The 26,552-nt window shown below is 36.0% G+C and overlaps 1 protein-coding gene across 3 annotated transcripts in view; it reads left to right on the top strand.

Moving 5' to 3' along the window:
- LOC146544646 (uncharacterized) overlaps positions 1-26,552 on the top strand; it is a 105,560-nt gene that overhangs the window by 38,519 nt on the left and 40,489 nt on the right. The window contains exon 3 of one of the 3 annotated variants that reach the window (XR_014882179.1): positions 23,380-23,692. The exons of the other annotated variants lie outside the window; for them this stretch is intronic. The gene's annotated coding sequence lies outside the window, so the exon portion shown is untranslated. Of the gene's footprint in view, positions 1-23,379; positions 23,693-26,552 lie in introns of those variants that run through there. 3 annotated transcript variants of the gene reach the window in all.

The raw sequence follows: 26,552 nt of genomic DNA, 5'->3' as shown, positions 1-26,552 counted from the left end.
ATAGTGGAATACCTAGTTGGTCATTAAAGGTTGTTGTGCTGGAAGCAGATAAGCATCAATTTGAATTTCTCTTCTGACAGTAAGGTTATTATACGGACAGCATGAGGAAAGCCCCTGAGTGCAGTTTTGCTCAGTGGTGGCTTATTTCAGTGACTGAAGGAAACCTGATTTTCCTGCCTTGCTCATTGTTAGCTTGGTTGAGATTCATCTCTCAGCAACAGTTAGATCTGGTTTGAGAAAAAAGTATCCATCCTGAGACAGATGTTATTTGGTCTGGTTTAAAACTGTTCAGTGCTTGAATATGCTTACATAAGAATTTTAATGAAAGTCCTCCGCAGGGATTACAAAGAAATAAGAACTTCTGGTTTGGGAATGAAATGTATCTTGCTGTTTTGTGTATAGATGTCAAAGATTTTTTTGGTACTGACAGAATGGGGAGCTGCAGGGGTGGCCTTTGTGGGAGAACATAGTGAAGAGAGTGGCTGGATGGAAGCTGGGCTGATAGCCAAGGCTAAGCTACTGTGCTAAGCTACCTAGAATTAAGCATATGGTTGAACATCTCCAATACTACATAGCAGTGAGCTGAAGAACTGATCCCAATGACCTTCAGCTTGCAAGTGATGCTTCACTCTGTGTAAAGGAAAAGGTATCAAGAGTTGTTTCAAGACTGAGAATGAAGAGTTCAGGATGTTCTGGGACTATGTGTGAAGGAGAAATTTAATTGTCTCTCTTATTCCCCCTGGGAGCCTATTTACTTCTTCAGCACTTCCTGGCATTCTGTCTTATCCCACAGAAGGTCCTTTTGAGTTGCATGGGTATCAGAGCTGAATCTCAGCTGATGCTCCCTTTGGTGAAATTAGTTTCTGGTGAGGTAATAGTTAACTTTTTTTCCCCCTGCATTTCCAAGTGTGGTGGGAAAAAGTCTAGAAATTGTTGGTGATGCCCCTGAAGTTCTGAGACCCTGTTGTGAAAAATGTTATGCAGAGTACAAAATGTTGTGATTAAATATCTCACAAATAAAAATTGTTATGCATAATTTTCATAACATGGAAGAAATTCTATGTAAAATGACATAATGGCTGTAATTTGCAAAGAGAAAGTGATAAGCAGTGGGACACAGAAGGGACAAATCAAAGTGAAAAAGGATGTGAATGTATGGTTGGAAATTCAGTTGAATAGTTTATTGGTGATGCATAACTAGAGTGTAATTACTTAAAATTATTACCCTATTTTACATGTTTAGAGGTATACTATTTTTTTCATTTTCAGAATGAGACAATATAGCTGTGTTGACAGATATAAGCACCTTAATCAAACCAAATATTACTGAAAGCTTTATTGAGAGCAGTAACTGAATGGCAGACCTGTGGGAGTATGCTTCATGCTGTTCAAATGCGAATTTTTACAATATGTTGCTGCCGGGCTTGCCTGGCATTCAAAGAACTTTGCAGATGTCAATTTACCTGTGTAATCATATGATAATTTAGTACAATTAGCATGTAAAATACTTCAGCATCTCTATGTAGTTAGCTTATAATTATAAAGCAAATACGTACTTACCAAGATGTTGCGTTGCCCCGTGGTCATGTAGCGACTTTGTCTACCCTGTCATTGTATGTATGTGGAAGGTGTTGAAGTGGAGGTGCTACAGAAGTTTTAACCCAAAATATTGATAAATGCAAAATAATATATTGTGGAAGGTGAGGAAGAAAAGTGAAAGAAAAGCAAGGAGGAAAAAAAGTGAATGACCCATATAATCTCCTGTACTGTAGTAAATGAATAGTGTCAGCTGAAGGATGTGAACATCAATATGGGCATTTTTTGGTGCTTCTATGAAGTCAAATAAGCAAATGGAATCCTGACATGTCTGAGGAAAGAGAATATGATGGAGGAAATAAGCATAGTGGATAAGCCAAAAAGGAAAATATCATTCCTTTATAAAGTAAAAATGTGGTTTTAACTGGAATACTGTTTATTCTGGCAGCTACCTCCCTGCTGCTACCGAGTGAGTTTTGGAGAAGGTGATGGAAATCGTTTTAGGTTTCTGTGAATGAAAAATAGGCTCGCTTATTTTACACGGGACATTAATGGAAGTGGGTTTATGTATTAAATATGATACATGACAGTTAAAAATGTAAACCTGTACTAGCGTGGTTTTTGACTGGGCTGTTTTCTGTTGAATAGAAAACAACTCTTACAGCTGTAAATTGAAAGGCATGATATGTGAAGAGTAAGAGAAACTGGGAGGGCCTGGAGTACTGTGGTGAAAACAAAACAATAACAAAAAAAGCCTCCACACACCCAACAAGACTAGGAGATACAAATCATTTCTGTCTCTTAAAAGTGGAAAGAGGACCCATGTTGTCAGCTGAAAATGATAAAAGGAATACTGCATAAGCAAAAGAATGAAGTTAATCACTCTTAATGCTGCTTTGGAGCTCCAAGAACAGAAAGTGTGAGAGTGCACCCAAAAACAAACAAGAAAAACTTAGTTGCTTTTTTAGTGAAACATCAAAGGCTGATCATATTCAGAATGCTGAAGGAAGTACTGCTCATGATGCAAGGCTTTAGGTAATGCTGCATAGTCATAAGCTGTAGCCAATTTATTAAGATTCAGAGAAGGCTCTGAAAAATGTTCATACAGATATGATGTGGGGGGGGAGAGAGGCAACTTGAAGAATATGAAACAAAAAACAGTGCAGTATTTGGAAGCGTAGTTCAAAACTACTTTGGTATTTTGTACATCTATTTGTCAAAAGTCTTCAAGCTAAATGACTGCTTTCTGAACAGTGAAAACTGATTAAGTCTACCCTAGCAGAGACTGCTATCCTAGGGAGTGATGCTCAGTTTTCTGATTGAGCACAAGGTAAATGCTGAAGGACTGTGTAAAGGAAGCAGAATGCAAAACCTGTTGTGATGTCATTTGTCTTGCTTGAGGGGAGCATACTTTGGTATCACTTCACCCTGGAGAACTGCAACCAGGGGGAAAACTATGTAGAAAAAACATAGTCCAATACAGAAAGTTGCCCAGGAATAGCGTTAGAGATGTGTAGTGTGAGTTATGTGGAAAGACAAGCCTGGCTTTAGATGGGCTGTGGAGTTCCTTTGCCAGTATTTGTGTTTTGTACTTGCTAGTCTATCTAAATAGCATAGTTGCTTTGCATGGCAGATTCTAGGTGATACTGCTTGAGAAAGGAAGAGGGATAAGATAGGAGCAGTGATTGGCTTTGACCGCTGAAAGAACAATGTGAATTCAGTGAATCCAGCAGCGAGCAACTGGTATACCTAGCTAAATTGTAATGTTATGTCCAGATGGAGTCTTTTATACTATGGCCTGGCCTCCTATGTTTGTTCAGTACAGTCTGGAATGATTTGCTACATTTTTGTTACTTTTATTGTAATGTTGCTTTTCAAACATTTCAGATATTACATAGTCCTTCAGTATTACACTGATGATTCAGGGTCCATATACAAACTGATCAGAAATTTACAAGTTGGGGAAGAAAAGGATTGTGAACAATATTCCCTAAAAAATCTTTGAAACTTTTTGATGAAAGCTTCTCCACATATGAAAAGACAACTTGACTTTTGTTTGTTTCCATTATAATCCTGGATTCTGTTTTGAAGCATAGCAGGTAGGAAGAATCTGTACAGATTTCAAAAGAAAACGTTTGTAAAATAAAGCATATTTTAAGCAATGGTACCTTGGATAATGTGATTACCTTCACAAAGAAAACTGCTGAATGCCTATTTTGGAAGTCATTCAGCTTTGAAAGAAGTTGAATTAGATACACTTGTCAATTAAAAGAAAATGTGTAGAGTACCATACATAGCAGGAAGGCATACACATGTAATTCCTTACAAGGTTTAACTAATAATGTTTAAAGAAGGTTGTAAGATGAAATAAAACAAATAACTTTATGCATCAGTATCTCAATTTAACTCCAAAATTTTTATGGTGTATTTGTTGACTCTTCAGGACTCTTGAGTGAGGTTTCATAGTTGTAGTCAGAAAGCTGTTTGCTTGATTGTGATTTCAGATATTTGCTGACAAGAAGGCTAAATATAAATATCAAAGCTTGCCCCAAGTCTTCCAACCTGTTTGTAGAACACTGAGTCTGTTGTTGCAGTCAACAGAAAATGAGAAATAGTTCCCATTTCAGCACAGGGAAAAAAAGAGCTATGATTCTAAGTTGTATAATTTTATTTTTTATTTTTTATTTTTTTGCACATCACTTAAATATCCTTATAGTAATGTATACAAGCAGTAAGTTAGGAAGAAGTTTGTAATTAATTAGGAGGACCTGTACAGTATACTGAAAAAAGAATCAAAGATTGGAAACAAGGATTTTCCTCAGTGTGAAGCATTTGTTTCTTCTGCTTCCAACAGCTTCCAATTTTATGATTTATATCCATCACTTACTAGTAGGTAAAAAAAAATAGTTTCTTCAGAGATTTTGTTTTGCAACTAACAGAAGTTTTGCGTCCAAATAATGAATGCATTTGACCTGTTATTTAGAAATTAAATATAATTACAGCTCTAATTCCTATTTATGTAATAACTTATTTCCACTTCTGTCTCTCTGATGCAACTGTGTTACCCTACCCCAGATGTTTGCTTTTCCTGTATCAAATGCCAACTATGCTCCCAGTTTGCTCTTGATTGGCTGTTCCTCCTCCCTCTTTATTCTTAGTGTAATCTGATTACTGACCTTTTACAAATGTTTTGGGGGCAGTATTTTCTGCATTGCTTTTGCTCATCCTCTTGCCACTTGTATGGGAACTGTTGAATCATGGCCTGAACCTCAGATTGATCACCTGAGGCAAGCCCAGAGTCAGCCATGGGAGTACAGGTGAAGGCAATTCAGCTGTGTGACCAGAAGGGGTGGAGCCTGGCTGCGCCTCCCCATTTAAGGGCTGACTGCCACTGGGGCAGGATCTTTTTCTGGAAATCGCTCCAGGTAAGCATTTTCATTTGTCTTCAATTATCTCCTTCCACCGTGATTATCCTTCTAGTTATATGATCTGTAAAATAGCAGCCTAACCATATCACTCTGTATATTTGTTGATTGTGCACTGCTTAAATCTGATTCTCCTGTGCTCTTTTTCAGTCCTTTCAATGTAATGTTTTATTTTTCCTTTGGTAAACCCTGTTGCTGTGTGTTTTTCTCACTCTAGGCTATTCTTCCTTTCAATATACTGGTTTTTTTTCAGCCTTGACATTCAGAGTGCTACTCCAACTCTAATTTTACTCTTCTTGCATAGATTCTATCAGTTTTCATCATGTCTTATGGTTCTTGTCATTCCCTTCCACTGTTCTCTCCTTTTGTTCTATTTAGTTGATAATGTTGTTTAGGTATTACAACTGTTTGTTGAAAGTCCGCTGGTGTGTTCCTGGGATGCTGTAGCTCAAGAAGAAACCTTGAATGCGTCATTAATTAATTGGTTTTAACTGAGAACCAACTTCCTGTGTCCTGTTTGTTAGTTAAAAATATGTTTCCTTTGGGAATAGTGAGAAGCATCTAAGATTTTCTCCTTACTTTGCTGATTGTGTAGCTGTGTATAGAATTGAAGAAGTCAGTACTGGTTCTTGGTATTATGATTTTCAGCATGGTGAGGGGGAAGTTTTCTTCTTTCATTTCCTGCCCTAGTAATTTGAAATTTAACCTTTTAAAAATTAAGCTGCCAGTCTTGATCTGATGACACATGAAGCCTGCTTTTACTGTTTTGTTACTGTTTTTTTGGATGTTTAACCACATCCTTTCCTTTGTGTTTTTTCTAATAGCTCACTTTTAAAAGGAGAAAAAATCTGTAGGTTTAGGAACTCCTTGTCCTAAAGTGTAAGGTAACAGAAGAAAGAGCAATAAAGAACTTACTAGCTTTATACCTGTGAATTCTGTACAAAATGTGTTTAGAGAAAAAGTGGCAAGATCATGAGGTATTTTTCAGGTACGTGCGGACTTCCAGTTTAAATTTTTTCTACCACTAGCATAGTAAAAAAGACTAAAATGTCATTCCATTTTTATGGGTCATAAAACATAACAGCATCTATCCACCATGTTCCTTCTCACTAATTACAGTTCATTATCAATCCTATGAGAAGAATTAATACCTCTTCTAATAGCTGTCTTGTGTTGAATATTGAGTCACAGAATACTGAAGTTGGAAGAGCTGTTCACATCTACTCAGCTGCACAAGGACTTGAACATGAAAAATTATCTTGCCACGAACATACCATCAGGTAGTTCATGGAATGGATAACACAAGATGTTAGATGGGTTTTTAGGCAGCAAAACTGTGAAACATGCACTGATCATGTCCAGCAATGTAAAAATCTGGTTTGCTTTTTTGGGGGGTGTTGCTGATGATGTGGTGGGATTCTGTACAGAAGAGACTTAGGACAAGTCAATCTAATCGAGCATTCTCGTAATACATAAAACCAGAACACCCCACTACAAAACTGTCACAACAAACCCAAGATAACAAGGCTGGGGAGGTATACTTAGCTCAGGTGCAGTGTGGTATGGGGCAGAGCGGTGCTGCCGCTCGATCTATAGGATTGTCTTTTTCTCTCCCTTTGCTTTGTATTCATTGCAATCAATAATCTTGCCTCCTTTCTCCCCTTTTTTTTTTTTTTTTTCTTTTCCAAGTGTAAAGTTGTGTTACTTGGCATTAGTCATGTTTCTCAAGGAAATCTTTGTACCTGTAGATGGAGCTCCATACTCATCTTCTTCTATCACGGTTGGACTACTGTTAACAAACAAGTAAATTGTAAAGGAAAATCTTCTTAGAAGACCACTTCTCAATACTATCCAAATTGTAAAATTTTACAGGAGATGCTTCGAATTTTACAACAGACTGCATTCATTTTGCAAATTAATGAGAACCGATGGGAGTTTTATGGCTAGAAAATCATGTTATTTATTTCCTTTAGTTGCTCAGTCATCTCAGTGGAAGCAATTTCTTCCTGCTCAGGAATGTTTTTTGGTCTTGTAAAATTTTAAGTCCTACTTAGAAAAATGTAATAAAAAATAAATAAATATATATATATCCTTTTAAAACACTTGCTTTGTCAGCAACGTTTAGTGTATCAAAGACTTTCTTCCTGATAAAAGGATCTTGTTTTGTCTATGAAACTGATCTGATTTTGTGTTGTGAAATGCCCTAGGTGCAGATGTCAGAGCCTGGATCAGCTATTCTTATGTTTAGGTTAATTATTGCTTTCTGAGGAGACTGGGAGAGCTAAAATGTTGTTATCCTGAGAGGCTTTAATTTGGGACATAAAATTTTCAAAAGGTTCCTCATGTATATGTGTTTTAGATTGCCAGTGTATGCTTCTGTAGCCTCTCATCTGTTTATAATTAGAGGAAATAAAAAGAAGTATCTCTTCCTAGTGGATGCCACTAGAATAATTGCAGTTATGCCTTCTACATTTTCCAATAGCACTATTTTCTCCTTCAAATATGAAGAGAAAAATGCTGCAGTGGAAAGTAATCCCTCTACCTTCTGACTTAATCCATTCTTCTTGAGAAATGTTGAAAAGTAGCTGTTAGTGTGCTTGGAAGAGTGAGGGTAATTCAGTGATATTCATAAAGACAGACCAACAGAATAGCCCAGGTACAGACTTAACGGTGTAGATAATGTGCAGGAAGAGGCATTAGTGGCTCTTTTAATGGCTTTCTAATCTGTTTTCATGTTAATACAATAATGACCAGTTTCTTCTGGGATAAGTGTGTTTTTAAAAACAAGCCTGAAGTGTGTTTTTTATGCAGTCGGGGTTTTTAATGTTTTTATATATTACGGTGATATTGTCTGAGTGAATTATGCTGACCAAAAAAAAAAAAAAAAAAGTTTTAAGGATTTATTTGGTTTAATTATTTAAAGAAATATCCTCACAAAATACGGTACTACGTGTTCTGGGTTGGAGGACTGTTTGTATGTCAGGTGTAAAGGTTACTTGGAGGAGGTCCACTTGGCTTAGCAATATGGCAAGGAAAGGCTAGCTTGAATATAATGAGCTAAAAATAGAAAAAGTGTAGTCAAAGAAATAATTGAGAGAGCTATCATATAGGCTAAAACACTTCTAAATGAAGGGAGAATTGGGAAGAGATTTGAAGATGCATGATATCTGGAATGAAAAGTTTGTGTCACTGCAGAAGAAAAATAGTCTATCAAGTAAATTAGGTTTGTTCCATGATGTATAGGTTCTATGACTGTTAGGCATTTGGGTAATAAAAAATAAGAATCCAAGACAGCCAATATTGTTGATAATCATCCTAGATTTTTCTTCTATTTGAAGTAGAAAGCAGTGGGATGATTACTGTTAACTCCTTCCTGTGAGCCATTTCTGTTTATTGAGATGATAAGGTTCAATGCCAGTTAAACTGCTGTTACTAACTAAGAAAAAGTAAAACAACTTGAAAAACCTAATTTTATTCTGTCATGTCTATTGCCTCTATATAGGGCTAAAGACTTCTGAAGGTTTAAGATTTGATCAAAACACTGTGATATAAATTTGACCCCTACCTTGTGGATTAGGTCTCTTTGGTAAACTTTCTTAAATGTCCAGCAACTTAAATGTCCGTATCTGTGCCAAAGTAGTTCAGTCCTAAAACTACAGCAACTCTGAAAGGATTTCAGAGAAACAGCTCCAGATTGCCTGCAAAAACTATAGAGCTGCCTGGAGACTGTAGAGATGACTAGCAAAATTTATGAGGGAAATTTAGATGCTTGAAATGTTGAGGGACTGGAAAGAAGATTGAAGACTTGACTCGCAACCCTGCTAGAAAGATCATGAGAAGCTCTTGGTGTTTGAAGTATACTAAGATTTCCTAAAAGTCATATGACATAAATTGACAATGCAGTCAGCAAAACAGTAGACTACTTTTGGAATTAGTGGTTACCTTGGTTTTGGGGGGGGGGGGGGGAAAAAAAAAAAAAAAAAAAAAAAAAAACAGGAGGGAAAACTTAGTAATTTTTCTATAGATGGATGTTTCTGTAATACAGTAAGATACGGGGAATTTTGTTTTCCAACTATCATGTGACAGCTTGAACACAAAGCTAAAATGCAGAGTGATACTTATTTACACAGGTATGCATAATTAATATTTACATACTTTTTAATATTTTTAAGAAAAACAACAATGCCCTGGGGCCCTTATTATATTTAGATTTGCCTAATAAAATGAACTATGCAAAAGTGTATTGGGAATTAACATAAGCAAAAATTTCTACATTTGTCTGTGCAAGGTTTGAATTTTAAGGAAGAATTTGACCAAAACAGATAATGACAGAGAGATTAGGATTAATGCATTTCATCTCAACTGTTTTATTCTTTTTGTTTTTTTTTTTTTTCCTTTCGTACTCCACTTAAATTTAAAAAAATATATGTAGCTACACAAACATCCTTGTATTTCTTCTCGGAAGATTATCTTCCCTTTTATAATCTCTGCGCCATTTTAGCTTTCATCTAGAGTTTAGGCTGCAAAGCTATGTCAGATCTGCTTTATAGGACTGGTGTTATTCCATGAAATACACAGGAGTGTGTTCATAAATTCACAGAACTGTTGAGATTGATAGGACCATCTGAGTCCATCTGGCCCAACCTCTGTTGAGCTGGGACAATCAGAGCATGTTCAGGTCCATGTCCAGGCAGCTTCTGAAGACCTCCAAGGAGGAGACTCCATAGCTTCTCTGTGCTAGTACTCTGTCACCCACACAAAAATTGCAGCCTAACGTTTACACAGAACCTCCTGTGTTCCACTTTGTTCCCATTGTCTTTTGTTGTGGCACTGGGCACCACAGATCAGAACATGGCTTCACTTTCTTTGTATCCTTTATTCAGGCAGTTGCATACACTGATAAGAAACCTCTGAGCCTTTTCTTCTCCGGGCTAAAATGTCCCATATTTCTTGGCCTTAAGTAATGATTGTGAATAAAATTCTGTAAAACTTGGTGTATATTCAGTTCCTTTAGGTAAGTCTATAAATATATCTCTAAAATTCTGTAACAGGAAAATAGGCTATTTATTCATCTCTACGTCCTATAAAATAGGTTGTAAAATAGATTCTTGGAGTTCCATTATAGGGATAGGACTCCTATTCCATGTCTATGAAATTCTGAAAAACATTTCAATTTGTTTTATGCTTCACAACAGATGATAGTCATTTTTGCTGATTCTTTCTTGTTAAAACTCAGGGCCACAGACCATTGCTTACTAATGACAAAGGCAGTTAGCACTGAAACATGTTAATGGTTGTGTGTTATCAGGCAATAACGTCTTCATTAATGCATGGCTCTAATGTCTATAATAACTTTGTCACTAGGTAGAAGGAATGCTTAAGGAGGAGGGAATGCTTTTTAGTACCAACTGTCCAAAGTCATTAACAGCAGAAAATGGGAGACTGTCTACTTGATGGTGAAGATCTTTAAAGGCCGGACTTGAATCCCTTGAGTTCATGCTACAAACTCTGTCAGATCAGAGATCAGTTTCCACACTTCCAGCTCTTGGCCACTCTTCTGTAGTCTGTAATTGTACTTTAAACATGCTTGGAGTGAAAATTTTTCTATTTGTTTCCCTACATAGCAGATGCTTACTAGATGGAACTTTGTTACTGAATTTGTCCGTTTTTTTTTTGTTGTTGTTGTTTGTTTAGCTGTAGGAACTTGCTTTATAAATAAAATAGTCAACACTTGCTATTTATGGTCAAGTTCTTTTATCTAATACTTAAGTTTCCATTTTTAAATACCATTTTGATTGTAGTGTGAAAAGTATCTATTAGCTCCTTATAAACTCATACTTACTGAATATTTTGCTGAGGGTGTGATACACTGAAGGAATAGTTTAAGATGAAAGAGACAAATACTTTTTTGTTCAGTCTGTATTCTCTGTGCCATAACTAAGGAAATAGGTATTGAAGTATTTAGTTCTTTTTATCTCTTCCTGAACACTTATTCCCCAACTTGATGAAAACCCAACTGAAGGCCTAGGAGCTAAGAACAAAAATAGAAGAAGCTTGCTAGGAAACGGAGTCAGATGTGATTTGCTTTATTATGTATTTTTTCCAGTATTAATATCTGTCTTGGCTTATGCTAATGTGGAAAACCAATGGTCTAACACTCCTTTTACTTACAACAGTGAATGCTACCATTTAACTCCTGTGGATTCTAGACTGCTGTTTTTCTCTCACATTAACTCAAGAGTATGTCGCTTTAAAAACAACATATTGTTGTCTGTAGTGCAAATCTATTGCTGCTTTTAAAAGACTTGTGTGATCTGAGACTATTCATATGTAGAAATACTGATGTATTGCTGTTGGTTTTTTTTAATTATCCTTAACTTTTCAGAATGTTCTAGGTTTTACATTTGTAAATGTTGATTTATAAACAGTTCTGAAAATGTAAAATGGTGTTTTAGCACTGATGGTTATTGATCTTGACAACTGCCTGTACTAGAACATGCAATTTTTGGAAAAGTGAAGCAAACTTAGATTGTTTAATAATTCATAGAAACATCATCAACTCAATACTTCTCTAATGAAATAGGAAATGTGTCCTCAAATCTGTTATCTCAGCTAACGATGAAGGAATTGAATCCTATATGTTCTTTCCTGCACCTTGTATAGCTGATAATTCCAGCCTTCGGCCCTATTCAGTACTTCCTTGTTTGGAGTTTTGCTTACAGGTTTTATGACTCAGTAAGTACACCAGAAAATGAGATTTTTTTTTTTTTTTTTAGCTTAAATTATTCTGTGAGAAAGCATTGAAATATACAGATGTGTTGTGCTGGGCTGGAGATGTTTTTCCAGATTTGTTAACTTCCCTTACTCTAAAAACTTGTGATGATACTTAATCTACCATGGAAGTAGTGTGATCCACTAAAGTATTTCATTTTAAGACAAAATATGAATTAAACCATGCTGTAACATAGAAATTCCAGTTTGACAATCCTGTTCATGACTACTAAATGTTATGTGAATAAGAATAATGAAAAGTGTCTCAGGATTAAAGTGCTTAAAACAAGTTTTAAAGGATTTCACTTAGTATGCTGTGCATAGAGTGAGAATAGCCATAAAAGTGAGAAATTAAAGAAGAAACCCAATCTGCAACAGGAATTTTGTTGGATTCGTCCTTCTGCAGTTGTCGCAAAGTACCTCTCATGCTTGACTGACTGCATTAAAAAATATGCTTCTGTCCAGCAAAAGCTATACAAGTTAAGAGATTGTTTCTGAGTTGTTCACTTTCCTAGTGTTAAAGTTATGTAGAATCTTGAAATAACTGAAGCTGAGGGATGGGGTGAGGGCTTACTCTTACATGAAATTCGCTGATGGAAATGTTTGCTGAGGATTCATTCATCCATTTCTGTTATTCTAACCTCATAAACTAGATTTCACTGTCTTATTGGCTAATCCACAGTCAAGATTCCTTAGAATATAGTTTCCAGGATCATTAGATAACTTATGGACTGTACTTTTGTTATTGGGATCAGTGGGAAAAACCCTACTGTTATATGCGGTAGTATCAGTCCATCAGGAAAAGGCTACTCTGACACAAAATGATTGTCGTTTAAAACAAGAGAGGCAATCTTCACTGTGTATTGAAGGCATGAATTGTGCTTCCCATCCTGAAAAAATAATAAATAAAAATAGAAGAACAAACAATTAAAATACTCTTGAAACAGAACTGGGGGAAAACTCAGTAACTTTAAATGATTTGTCATCATTTTCTTATCTCCATATGGGTTTTTATAGATTTCTTTTACTGTGCTTGCATATTGTGTTTGACTGGAAAACAAAGAACAATTATATCACTTCTGTACTTAGGACAGCAGGGCTGTTCTCTCTGCTTATCAAGCTGATCATTTCATTATAGAAGCTTCTCAGGCTGGTCAGGCATGACTTGTTCTTAGTGAATGCATACTGAGTACTCCTGATGATCTCCTGATTACCAGGAGTGACATTTACTTTTCTCCAGTCTTTGGGCACTTATCCCAGTTTCCATGATTGAGCAAAGATTGAGAGTGGCCTCACAGTGACATCTTCCAGTTCACTCAGAACTTGTTTATGTATGCATCGCATTATGCCCAGAGGACTTGCGAATGTCAGTTTGCTCAAGTATTCTCTGCTCTAATTCTTTTCCACCAAGAGTATACTTTCCTTGCTCCGGCCTTTTTGTCTGGTCTCTGGGAACTGAGATTCCTGGCTAGCCTTACTAGTAAAGACTGAGTTAAATAAGGCATTCAGTATCTCAGCCTTTTCAGAGTTGTGGGTAACCAGGTCTACTATTTCTTTAAGCAGAGGGCCTGCATTTCCCTAGTCTTCATTCTGTCACTGATGGAAGCCCTTCGTGATACCTTTGATGTCCCTTGCTATACTCAATTCCATTTGGATTTTAACTTTTCTAACTCTATCTCTGAATGCTCTGACAATCTCTCTGTATTCCTCTCAGGTTACTGGTCCTTGTATCCACCCTCTGTATGCTTTTTGTGTTTGACAAAAAGCAGTGTTTTTGACAATTTTTTTTTCACCTTAGATTTCTTTTATTCTTGGCTTTGATGTAGATTTGCATAACTGTTCCCTCTCTGACTAGTTTTGCCTTCTGCAAGAGTTAATTTTGCATGTCTTTATTGAGCTTCTATCAATCATTTCTAAAATCACGTTTGGCTGAGCAATAGCTGATAGTGTACTGTTTTGCATTAGGGACTGAGCAAGTAGAATTCTTCATAAAGGTTTATGAGACTGTTAGGTGTTTGCATAGCAAGATCTCTCCCAAAAGAAAAAAAAAAAGCAAATAATGCAATTTAGAGCTGTCCTTCAGTCAATCCAATGCAAACAAGAATGTGTCTTGCTCTTCCATTTCTAATATATGGCACATGAGTAACAGGAGAGAAATGATAACAGAAAAAACAAAGCTTTTCTTTAATAACTTGGTTACAGACAGCAAAACATTGCTTAGATGTCCTTAGAGTACAACATACCACTTCTACTGCTGGACTGGCTGTACATAGCAGTTACCAGGGTCTGTATTGCTGCTTGGTCTTTATGGCTGAGCCATGGTGCCTCTGGCAAGGAGTCATACTCAATTCCTATGATTAAGATGGACACATTTGTCAGTGAGCCTCTGAGATAAGCTGCTAATGTACAGGAAAAAAAGTAGGTTAGTAGCATTAATCAAGATTAAAGGGTATGAAATCAGGAGAAGCATGACAATCTTGAGATGAGAAACTGGTTTAGCAGCAGATGAATACTTGCAGATAATCTTTTAATGGACAACAGGACAAGGAGACTACATGATGACTTTCTCTGTGTACAACCTCTGGATTTACTTCACGTTTCACAGTTGTACTGCATCTAACACTTCAGTGCCTTTGTTAGTCTACCATACAGGTAGTCACTGGAGATTCACCTTTACTTGCAGCATGACATTTAAATATTTTTAGATGTCTTTTCAAGGTTTTTCTTGGATTCCAAATCCTCAAAACTGTTAATTTCAATATATTTTTATAACAATGTGGTTGTACTTGCTGGCTCTGCTGAGATTTTAGAAAACAGTATCTGTTTTTTCTTATTCCTTTATGCTAAAAGAGATTATTAATGCTTCCTTAATCAACTGTTCAAAGTGTGATTGCTCCTGAATAGCTCTCAAAATCTGTCTTTTTGCTACTCACTTTCATTAGTGCTTAATTAACAGAGAAGATGCAAACTGAAATCTTCAGCCCACTCAAACATGAGATACTACTTTTCAGAAGAGGTATTCAGAACGTGGTCTGTGTTTTGCAAGTGAGTTTCAAAAAAAAAAAAAACATGTAAATGGAAACCAGAATTTTCTGTATGAACTAGTAATACAAATGCTTTGTGCCAAGAGGAAGAGTGTTAAATGGGGCTATTACTTTAATTGGAAACCTCCGCATGATGCAGAAATAACAGTAAATGACTCTGGAAAAACATGGATGTTTTTGGAAACAAGAATTGCCCACATAGTTACAGTCGTATTGCTTCTGTGTCTAGTGTTCTCAGATTCTCTGCTTGTTGTGGCATAATCTGTCTAATGAGTATGTGTAAGGTTAGATGAAACTAGTTTAAGTTCCAGCACTTAAAATCTGACTTCTAGTCAGAATTTTTGGAGTTATTTTACAGGAAGGGATGTTTTTATTGATGTAGAGATGGAGCAATAGAAAGACCAGTTTCTGCTGTGGATAAGTGAAGAAGTAGTGATAGATTAATAGGCAAGATATATTTGGCTTTCTGAGGGGAAATATACCTATAACTGCCAAATAATTCCTTTCTCTATGCTATAGATATGTTGTTCAGTAGCCATAAATTCCTGTCAAACTCTTTCATTTTTCAGCAGACTAAAATGTTGATGTTTTGTTGATGTTAAGTGAGCTTATTCTTGAAATCTTTCCCATCATCAAACACTGAGTTGTAAATAGAATCTAAGTAAAATGATGTATTGAATATCTTTTTATTTGTTTTAAGGCTTTTTAAAAATATTGTTAAAAAAGATTGTTCAGGTTAGTGTGTATTTGAATACAAGAAAAGCTCCTGAACTCTTTGCCAGCCAAGAGGAATACAGATTTTGAAGAAAAACTGGTAAGTTTTACATTGATAATACAAAGATGGAAAGAGGTGATGGTGAATTATCTGATAATTATGAGACTTGTCTTTTTTTCTCCTGAACATATACTGCTATCCTGTTTTGATCCCCTTCCACCCCCTTTTTTTTTTTTGAAACACTTTAAGTAACATAAACACTGCATGTAGTAGTCATAGTTTTATTAACACACAATCCATATGAATAATGTATGCTAAGTTGAAAACATTCAGATGATTATATCAATACTATCATGCATGTTTTTGAGGTTTTAAAAATAATACAGCAATTGTTTATCAAATGCTCACATTTGAAGTGAATACATGTTAAAATATTTTCTATATTTTCTGTAGTTTATTAATCACAGAGCCTTAGAGAAGTCATCTTGTACTGATCTCTTTAGCTACTTGAGTCTTTACAGTGACAGAATTGCATGTGATGACTGCAGGAAATATTTTCACGAAGCTGGTTAAATTTAGTACAGGCTTATGTAGGAGAAGCTCCATAGTTTTCTGAAGAGACAGTGCTATGCCCCACTTGTTCCAGGGCTTGATGCCTATTTTCTCACTTTTTTTTCACAGCAGTAGTTCAAGTCATTTTCAGTAGACAGCTGTGCAGATCAGGATCAGATGTTAGTTAAAATAAACATTTGCATTTTTACCCTCAATCTGTGCCAAGGTGATACAGAAAAATGTACACTAACAAATACTGATTTCTGAATTATTAGTTTTTATCAGTGATGTTTCCATGAAGTCTTGCACATTTGATCTCTGGGAAAAATGCGTGATCTCAATTTGAAAATGTGGTGGATTTGGTCCTTTACCACCATGAGTCCCCTACACAATTGCTTCTCAGGGAAGAAAAACAGAAGGGCAAAAGCAAGTTGTTCAGGATTAAGACATCTTAATTAGTAAAGGCAAAACAGTAACAACAAACCAAATGAATCAAAGGCCCCATCTCCCACCAGCAGACTGATGCGCAGCTAGTCTATGAGTAACAGCTGCCTTGGAAAATAGTCCCCATCAGTTTTACTGAGCATGGTGTTACTTGGCACGAAATATCTCTTTGGGATATGAGTCAACTGTCCTGGCTGTGTCTCCTCCCAGCCTCTTGTCCAATACTAGCCTGATCACTGTGAGTAGAGATAACGGTCAAGAAGGTCTCGGTGCTGCTGTTTAGCAGCTGCAAAATCATTAATGTACTATTAACACCTTTGTCGGTCACAAATATAAAATGCAGCTTTGCATGGGCTGCTATAAAGAAAGTTAGTTACGTCCTATCTAGACTCAGTATAGAAAACAGTGTTTTGTTGTGCAAATAAGAAAGCAAGTCACTTGGGAAGCTCCTGAAATGTCATGAATTTGTCCATTAGAAACATGCTTGAGAAACAAAAATCTATCTATCTTAAAAATAGCAGAATACTTTATTTTGGGGAAAAAAGGTGCAACCAGAAACTTGGTTTAGTGGAGGATTATAAGTAATTGTAAATAAAGTACTTGCGGTTTGACAGAGTGGCGATTTTAGATTTGGAAGGATTTCATTACTTTGGATTGTACTTATTGTGAAAGGGCCCCAAGCTCCTGCTGTTAGATTATCTAACTCATGATAGAATATGTTTTTGTTAGTTATAATGGAGATGGAGAAGAAAAGTTGGAAATGAAAGACAGAATTAATCAGCTGGTTAAGAAGATGTAGACAGATAGAAGGGAAGCAGTTTTACTTGCAAGGTCATAACATGTTCTTCCTTGCTACTGTAATGGGAGAGCACTCCTGTACACAGCAAAGAGCTTTCACTTCTGCTAAACTACACTGCTTTTCTCTAAAATGGTGTCACCAGCTCTTCCTTTCACAGAACTAATACAAGTGAAAATGTAGCTACAGTTATGGAAGTATTTGCTTCTCTTTTCTTCTTAGTGTACTCTTCACCCACAGTTCTGCTTTATATAATGCTATATGGTTTATTATTCAAGATACCTTGTCACTAGAGGTAATAATAACAGCAGTGACCTCTGATATAAAAACAAATGTCTATAACAACAAGAAAAAAACTTCAGCGGCAGTAACTGTCCCCTTAGAAACACAACTTCATTTAAAAACAAAAACAACAGTAAATTAAAAACAAACTGTAATAAGTTCAACAGCTGTTTGTTTGACATCATTTTTGGAACGTAAGGAACAGCTGCCAATTCAGTATAAAACAAGCCATATCAGCATCTGCTGTCCAAAGCAAATTCTTTACCGCATTCTATGTATTTATCTATTAAGAAGCTGGAGACAGATGTCCTGGGAAATTCTTAACAGTGTATGTATTCTTAATGCCCTGACTTGGGTGTTATTTTGAATTTCTAAGTAGATTCAGCTACTCCTTCCCCTTGCTGTGGTGCAGACTGTGGTTCATAATAATTCTTCACAAAATTTCCTCTGAAATAGGCATGCATTGTTCTTTCTAGGAATTACATGGTTCAAGCCTGTCTTGCATCATCATCTATTCTGGAAAATTAATGAGCATTTGAGAAAACATTAAGAGGTTTGAATGCATAGATGTGGACTTTCTTATCTTTTTCCTATGTTCAGTTAATAAAATTCACATTAGATCATAGAGCCTACATGCTGAAGTAGATGTACTTTAGCTCTAAAACTCCCTTAATTTCCATACCACCATCTGGTTGCAATGAACGAGTAGAGAATCATCTGCAACACAAAGAGAAGTCTGGCTAGCACTTCTGTAGTTTCTTTAAAGTGCAAATGCTTCATACAGTTCTTGGGCAAAGATGGACACACCTTTCATGCAATGACACCAAAAATAACTTCTTCAGGTTGGCATAAAGCATTCTGCAAATATGGATTGAGGCTCAAAATACCCATGCATTAACTCATTAGTTCACTGAAATAAAACAATATGAAGTGTCTCAGAAATATAGAAAGATCAGATCGCAAATCTTGAAAGTCATCAGCTATGTTTGTGCTGATCTTACTTCCTTCACTTTCTAACAGGTCATGGGTGCATTCACAGAGCTTGAAGTATATACCATTAAGTAGTCCTGCTGGAGGGAAGAGATCTTCCTGGAAAGAGGAGGGAGCCACATTTTTGTTCCTCGTTGATCAAATGGTATTAAAATACTACTATTCATGTTGTCAGTCATGTCATTTACTCCTTCATTTGAAATGCTTTTGTGAAGGGGTAAGGGAGATGAATGCAATCAAGGAAGGTAGTGGCTCTGAGTCCTTTGCCATTTACATGTGAGAAGACTACAAGGGAGAGAAGAGGGCAGTCAGCAATTGCACTCTCATAGCTGTAGCTCCCTGAGCTTGGAGCTCCTTTCCAACGAGCACCTGAGCAAGCCAAGACCTTTTTCCATTGCAGTTTTTCTCTTCACTGCTTTACTGTGGTTTTCATCTCTCTCCCTAGGCAGATAAAGAAGTTTATTATACATCTTATTAATTGGTTTAGTGATGTTTGCAAAGAAGTATGTGGATTTAACTGAGGCATGTTCAGATAAGATTGGTTTCATTTGAGCCAAATATTGAATAGCTGACTATGTCACGGCACATCAGATGTTTTTGTGTTTCAGTTGCTATGTTGTGGCTTTAGGAGAAAAAGAATGCTAGTAACACAGCAGTGTTTAATTTTTGCTGAGTAGCAGAGTACAGAGCTAAGGATGTTTCATTTTTTCAGCTTCTTATACTGTCCTGCCAGCCAAGGAGCTGTGACAGCACAGAACTAGGACAACTGACCTAAACAGGCCAAAGGGATATTCCACACCAGTTTTCAGCATGTGAAAAAACTATAAAGCTTGAGGGAGTTGCCCAGGGAGGCAGCCACTGCTCAGTGATGTACTGGGCATTAGCTGATGTGTGGCAAGCAATTGTGTTTGTCCATCATTTCTTTTTGTAGAATCATGGATTCATAGAATGGCCTGGGTTGAAAGAGACCACAGTGATCATTTGCGTTTCAATCCCCCAGCCATGGGCAGGATCGCCAGCCACTAGACCAGGCTGCCCAGAGCCACATCCAGCCTGGCCTTGAATGCCTCCAGGGATGGGGCATCCACAACCTCCTTGGGCAACCTGTTCCAGTGCATCATCACTCTCTGTGTGAAAAACTTCCTCCTAATATCCAACCTAAACCTTCCCTGTCTCAATTTAAAACCATTCCCCCTTGTCCTATCACTATCTGCCTTTGTAAACAGTTGTACCCCCTTTTGTAAACATATATATGTATTCATATCATTGCCATTGTTTCTCTGTTCTTTTTCTGTCTTAGTAGTAAACAGTTTGTCAGGATTTCTTTTCAAGTAGAGATGCCTCTGAAGGTTATTTCTGCACATAGATCCCTTACTGATTGATGTTAAGATGCCGTACCGATATACAGATCCTTGATAAGTAACTAATAGTTCAACTTTGCTATGATTGTAACTTATACTGACTGTGAACTTTGCTAGCTTGGCAAAGATGGTATCTTGGAGCACATATGATCTTTTAGATGTAAACCATTGACCAAGTAAGTCTGGGACTAGGAGAGTATTCAGCCACAACCAGGCTCCATACCTCTGTGGCTCAAATTGTTTAGAAAGCAAGGGAGTCACTCTGAACCTCATAACTGAGAGTCTCCTGTACATGTGTGTTTATCTCTATCCTCCATGCAGTAAATAATCAAGTGTATCTAGCCCTCTTGAATCTTTTAAGTCACTGTTAAATCATTACATTGTATTTATGTTATGTCAGTAAATATATTCCTGTTTCTCTCTTAGGAGTGAAGTGTATGGTTGTTTCTTCCTATGACAAAGTATCTTATTAAAGTTACAGCTTTTTTAGTTTTGCTGAAAGAAGCTAAAGTACTTTGTCAAATAATAAAGCATTGAACACTTTGAATTGCCTTATATTATTTCATGTTGTTTTATAAGACTGGATACTGGTCTTTTTATATTAAAATTCATGAAGAAATTGAAGGAAAATTCTTATTTGTCCTGTGGAGCTTGAGAAGTCTTTACTGCTCTAAAACAACAGGGTAAAATTTGCATACTCCCATTTAAACCTATAATTCTAGCATTTCTGCTTTTCAGTGAATTTAAGGGAGTATTGCATAATTTAGATATTCCGTATGCTTCAAATATCTCCGGTTGCTCTGATGCTTTTTCTGTTGAATCTTGAAAACTCTTCTTCACAGGGGATCTAGAACTCTTAAGAGTTGTTTAATGCCACCATAATTCTTAGGCTTTTTTTCTGGATTACTTCCCCTTCCTCCTTTTTAAAAAGTAGTAACTGAAATGTCTGTCTTCTCCTCCTAGAAGGAAACTAACCTTTTTACTTTGTGTAAAAAAGTACTAACCTTTGTACTTTGTGTTTTTGTATGTTCTGATAAGGTGGAACAAGTCTTATGGCAGTAGTTTGAAAGAAAACTTTTTTTTTTCTAATAGCTCTGCTCTCTACTGGCTTTGCTCCAAGAGATATTTAGACAGCATTTTGACAGAAAGAGATATTTAGACATCATTTTGATAAAGAAACCAGTTCCCATTGTTCCTGAGAATTTTATTTTCAAAATTCTTTTTATCTATTTATTTATTTATTTATTTAAATTTTCTTACTGCTTCATACTTGCCTTGCTTGCAGATGTCGAATTTAAACACTTTGAATCATAATATGTGGACTGGAGAAGATTTTTGATCACGATCAATTCAGGTGGAGAAATTGCCCTCAGAGAAGGATAACTATACCAAAGAAATAAGATCAACAGAACATTAGACAAAATAGTAAAATACAGATCGCTTAAATGATAATACAGTAATTATTATATGTGTGGCAGTACACAGTATTAAGTGACAAGTTCGGTATAGTTAATTCTGACAGGTGATGCAACAAATCAGTTTGGATGCAGTACTCCAGATGGGGTCTCATGGGAGCAGAGTAGAGGGGCAAAAATCATCATTGGAGATGATTTCATTTAAGCATCAGAAGACTTCAAGAATTTTAGACATTGTACTTGCAAAGATTATGCTTTGCTCAATTTCATCAGCAACGCATCTTCTATAGAGATGACTATCTCCTAAGGAATTAAGCCTTCATATAGTTCTGTTTGGTTTCCTGTATCTTCTATAGGATTTCTACCATCGATGTCATTGTTTTGTTATGCTTGTTTACTTGGTGATGGTGTCATTGTTATTTACAGTGGGGTTTTGGGCATCAGTGGTGGATGGTGAAATAACTTTTCAGTGGACATCCTCCTAGGCTCATTTCTCAGTGTTTATTTTCTCTCCTTATGCAATTCTGTGTGAGAATTATTAATGTCTACCTTGATCCATCTACTATGCTGTGTGCATACCAAAGATGCCTTAGCTAGTATTCTCAAGATTTAAAGTTCTTTAGCTTGTAGTCTGTCTTAAAAAGTCTCTGCCCATCAAGAAGAATTTAGTGCATGAATGTGAAAGCTAGGGCATGCCAGTTAACACATATCACTCAAGTAGTAGGCAGACCCTTAAACTTCAGAGGTTTTGACTTTATTGCTTTGATGACAGGAGCTCTTGACTTTTTTGGGGGGAAAGTTCATTCAGGCTCTTTAAATTCTAAAGGTTTTGTTCTATTCAAGTATCTGTTTGTAAATTAGAGAACTCAGTGTTTCATTGGATTTTATAAAAGCATCAGTATGTCTGTTGTATTGGAACTGCTCTGCTTTTCTGAAGGTAAGTAGAAATGCGTAATAAGCCATGTACATGAACATTTATTCATATTGCATTTTATACACTTTGCCCCTCATCATGTGGTGGTGTGGGTGAATGGTCTCTTCCATGTTCGCTTCATTTAACCTGTGTGTTTTGCTTCAGTATGAGATCTAGCCTATCTCATTTCCATCACATTAAATCCTGTCACTTGAATCACAAGTGGCTTTTTTTGGTAAGAATGTAATGTGTTCTGGTTCCAAGCAGAACATATTCAAAGACAGTAATATAAGCTGTTTTTTCATGCAGTTTGCACACATCTCAACATCCACTTTCTTGCGTGTCAGTTAGCAGGTGATTAGTAATTGTATTTTGTTGTATATTTTTCCATTAAGAGTATTAGTGGCTGAAAATGATTGTGTTCCTGTTGGTACAGAACACGTTGCATGCGTAGTTCTGTACTATAGTTCCCTACTTTAATAAAGCTTAATTTCTAACAGATGTTCAATGCCTTTAGATTGATACTGTATGATGTTAGTCATGTTGAAGATTTTGTGTTATGGTGGTTTTTTTGGTTTTGTTTTTTAGAATATGACAAACACATGTATTAGGATAGGTTGCTTTTAATATCCATTGGCAAGATTTTACTGTTGGTAGTATTTAAATTGTGCAGAACAGAACAACAGGCTTTATAGGGTAAAAAGTGAACTATTGTCTCTGCTGTTCTTAATCTGTATTCTGTACTTTTTTGACTTTTATTGAAAGTACTTGAACATGAAAGTTTTTATCACTGTGACAATGTGCTGTTTTTCCCTTTTCAAAATCAAAATGTATGTAAATTGCTCTCTGAGAAACAAAGGCAAAATTTACAAAATCTTTTTTGATTTTGAAGATGAACTAAAATCCAATTATTATTTTGTTCTTGGTCATGTATATTGACAAAATAATATGAAAAATATATATTTTTTTCTCCTTCCTCAAACCAGTAATTTGAGATTTCTATACTTCCTTCCTGAGATTCTTAACATTTACATCACAGAAGTGATAGCTTATGTAGGAGGTACTGTAAGAGTGGACACAAACTTCCGTTACAAGGCACAGGGCTATAGATCGATTTTTATTTTATTTATTTTAGGTGATAATGTGAGAGCTATGTCCTGAGTAATCATAGGATGGCCTGGGTTGAAAAGGACCACAATGATCGTCTAGTTTCAACCCCCCTGCTATGTGCAGGGTCATCAGCCACTAGACCAGGCTGCCCAGAGCCACGTCCAGCCTGGCCTTGAATGCCTCCAGGGATGGGACATCCACAACCTCCTTGGGCAATCTGTTCCAGTGTGTGACCACCCTCTGATTGAAAATCCTCATGTTCCAGTCTCTCTGTAAGTGTTCACTGAGTATGGTTTGAAGACAGGATGATGGACTGAATTATATCTTCTTTTTCCTTAATGACTGATTTGTAAAATTCTTTGGGGGAGAACCTGAGGAGATATCTGTTGAATTTTTTTATACAGAAAATGTCGAGAATGAAACAGTTGGTCTTTTCATGGTGAAATTCCTGTTTTTAAAATGTTACTGTTAAATGTATGAGTGCATAAGTGCTAATAATACACTGACATTCTATCAGTTTTTCAGAGATGGGAACGCAGTGAAATTACGGATTTAAACTATTTGGATAATAAAGGATAATTTATGGATCTTTAGATTGCAATTTTTGTGCATTATTGAAAGAAAAAAATATATATTTTTACAATTGTTGGTAGGCAAGTTTAAAAAAACAAAACAACACAAAACAAAAACAACAGCAGCAATGATTTTGCATTTGATCAATTGTTTGTTCACTTGAATTCTGCTGTCCTCCATTAATCTGGATTGCCTACCTATGAGATCGCTGATTGAGGACTCCTTCCAAGATGTCTCTACTGTGATGATTACCTGTTAGATTTCAAATATTATCTGCCTTGCTTATCACTTTTGTTTCCATGTCTCAGGGCCATTGAATGAATGTATGCTTCTCTGGCTCATATATCATCTGCAATTGCTTGCAAATTGTAGTCAATCAGAGTGGATGGATCTCTACAGTGCACCAGTTATTTCCCTGCATTTGTTAGCCAAGGGACATGCTGCAGAGTGTTATGAGTTTTTGTTTGCTCTGAGTACTAAGCTTGATAGTGTGAACTTCTGTTTATCCCGAAGACAGCTTCGGTTCAGTAATGCACTTCTTTTTACAGAGAATTCACTGCTTGCTTAACTTGGGAGACCCATGCAATAACATTTAGTAGTGTGTTTAAAGAAACAAAAACATTTTAATCTTAGTTCTGTATGCCTACATGTAGGCAAATACTTGTGAACTTTTAAATGTTTGGTAAACTTAATTCAGCTATGTTATATTTATGGTGCAAAATCCATAAATTTTTAAATTAAAATTTGTCAAATGATTGTGCTTGTCCCTTCATACCAAACATTTAGCTTTAAGGGCAGTGAAGGTATAAAAATGAAGGGATTTCAGCATGACATGCTTCTTGCATTGATTAGTTTGAAAGAAAGATGGTTATTTTGCTATAGTAGAAGTAATTTTACTTGCAAATATGGACATGGCATGTCTTTTGAGTATCATTTTGAGTATCGTTTGTGGTTGCTCTTCATGTAAGATATAATTTCAGTCACTTTCTCAGTGCAGTTTTAAAAGTATAACTGAAATCAGGATTACTTACGTGATGCATAGTTTGTGGAGGAGATTCAAATTTCAGTAACCTTGAATTATGTCTTCAGCACATAGGTTTGATTCTTCTGGCAAGCTTAGATATACTTGACATAAGATAGAAAGCAAAATGTTTTCATATTGCTTGTGCAGTTCTGCAGTGTGTAAAATTAATTGCTGCAAGGTCAAGAGACCATCACACAGGCTACCTTCTTACTGATGAAAATGTTACATCTCTATGGATGACTAGGATGACTAAAGGCTTAAGATTTTTTTCCTTTTTTTTTTTTTTTTTTTTAAATAGTGGTACTAATCAATATACTTAACATCAAACCTCTCTGCCTCTCCTATGTTTTGGAATTAAAAAGAACTTTGATGTCTGAGGCAATGTAAGGAAAAAAGCAACTGATTGCAGACATTCAGTGTTAGAGTTTTTAAGTGAAATCATCGTGGACAATGCCGATTACTAGGTTTTTTTGTTTGTTTGTTTGTTTTTTTTGTGATAGGAAGATTAATAACATTTCTGTACAGTGATTTAAGGGAGTGATATTGAAAAGGAAAAATGTTTGTTCCTTGACAGAAATCTCGGTTGATGACAGTTGATACCCTCCTACCTGCAACCCGTTGCTGTTGATCCTGGAAGTCCATCTCTAGGAGTGACAATGGCAGATACTGATCAGGCATTATGTGGTTATACACATTCTCTGGTCCTTTGTCCTCATACTCTTTTAGGGTCTACTGCAGTATTAGACATATTAGTAAGTGCATTCTTTTCCCACTTCCTTATTACCCACTATGTATAGTGACTGAAATTTTGTTCAGTGAACCTACTAACATTCCCTTCCTACCCTCCTGTTGCAGCAACATTCTCTGCTTACTATCAAAAGTAGTACTTTTTATGTCCTTTGGGCTAACTCTTACTGTTTTCTTGAAGTGGTTCCCTCTATCTCCTATTGCAAGGTTGGGTGAATGGCTATATGGATATATATCTATTGCTTTTGCTACTTTGTTAACTGAAATCCTGTCCTATTCCAACTTAGGGGTCCCAGCATTCTTTTTAATTTTTAATATTTTTTTTTTTTTTAGTCTCTGGGTTCTGCATATTTATTTAGCCTCAGCTACTGGTGCTCTGTTAATGAACATAGCATGTATATTGGAGTCCAACACTATAGGGTTAAACAGCCCTGAGGGAACAGGTTTGCTGGTACCAAATTTCAGATATGTTTGTTATGGTATTACTGAAATCTGGAAAGAACTAACATTAGCTTAACAATAATGTTTTTTTATACGTCTTAAGAAGTTTTTGTGAGAAAATCTGGAAGTGTTTATATAAATATTAATGAGTAGTATACAAGAACTTTATAAAGGTTTCAGTAAGAAAAAGAGGAGATGCATGAGACTAAATAAGCCCTAAAATATACTGTAGAACAAATGATATTTTGCACTGCTAATAATTTTTACATAAAATATTAAAAATGATTTAATTACACTGTAGGTTAAAATTGCTTCAGTCAAGGCATTGCTTTGGGATTTGAGTTTAACTACGATCTTTTGATTATACACATTAAATCTGCAGAGTAAAAGTAACTACAATATTATGTTCTGCA

Source organism: Meleagris gallopavo, chromosome 3 (assembly GCF_905368555.1).
Source record: "Meleagris gallopavo chromosome 3, MGAL_WU_HG_1.1, whole genome shotgun sequence".
Classification (NCBI taxonomy): Eukaryota; Metazoa; Chordata; class Aves; order Galliformes; family Phasianidae; genus Meleagris; species Meleagris gallopavo.
The sequence above is the reverse complement of the archived record's forward strand: the minus strand, read 5'-3'. Positions and strand labels throughout refer to the sequence as shown.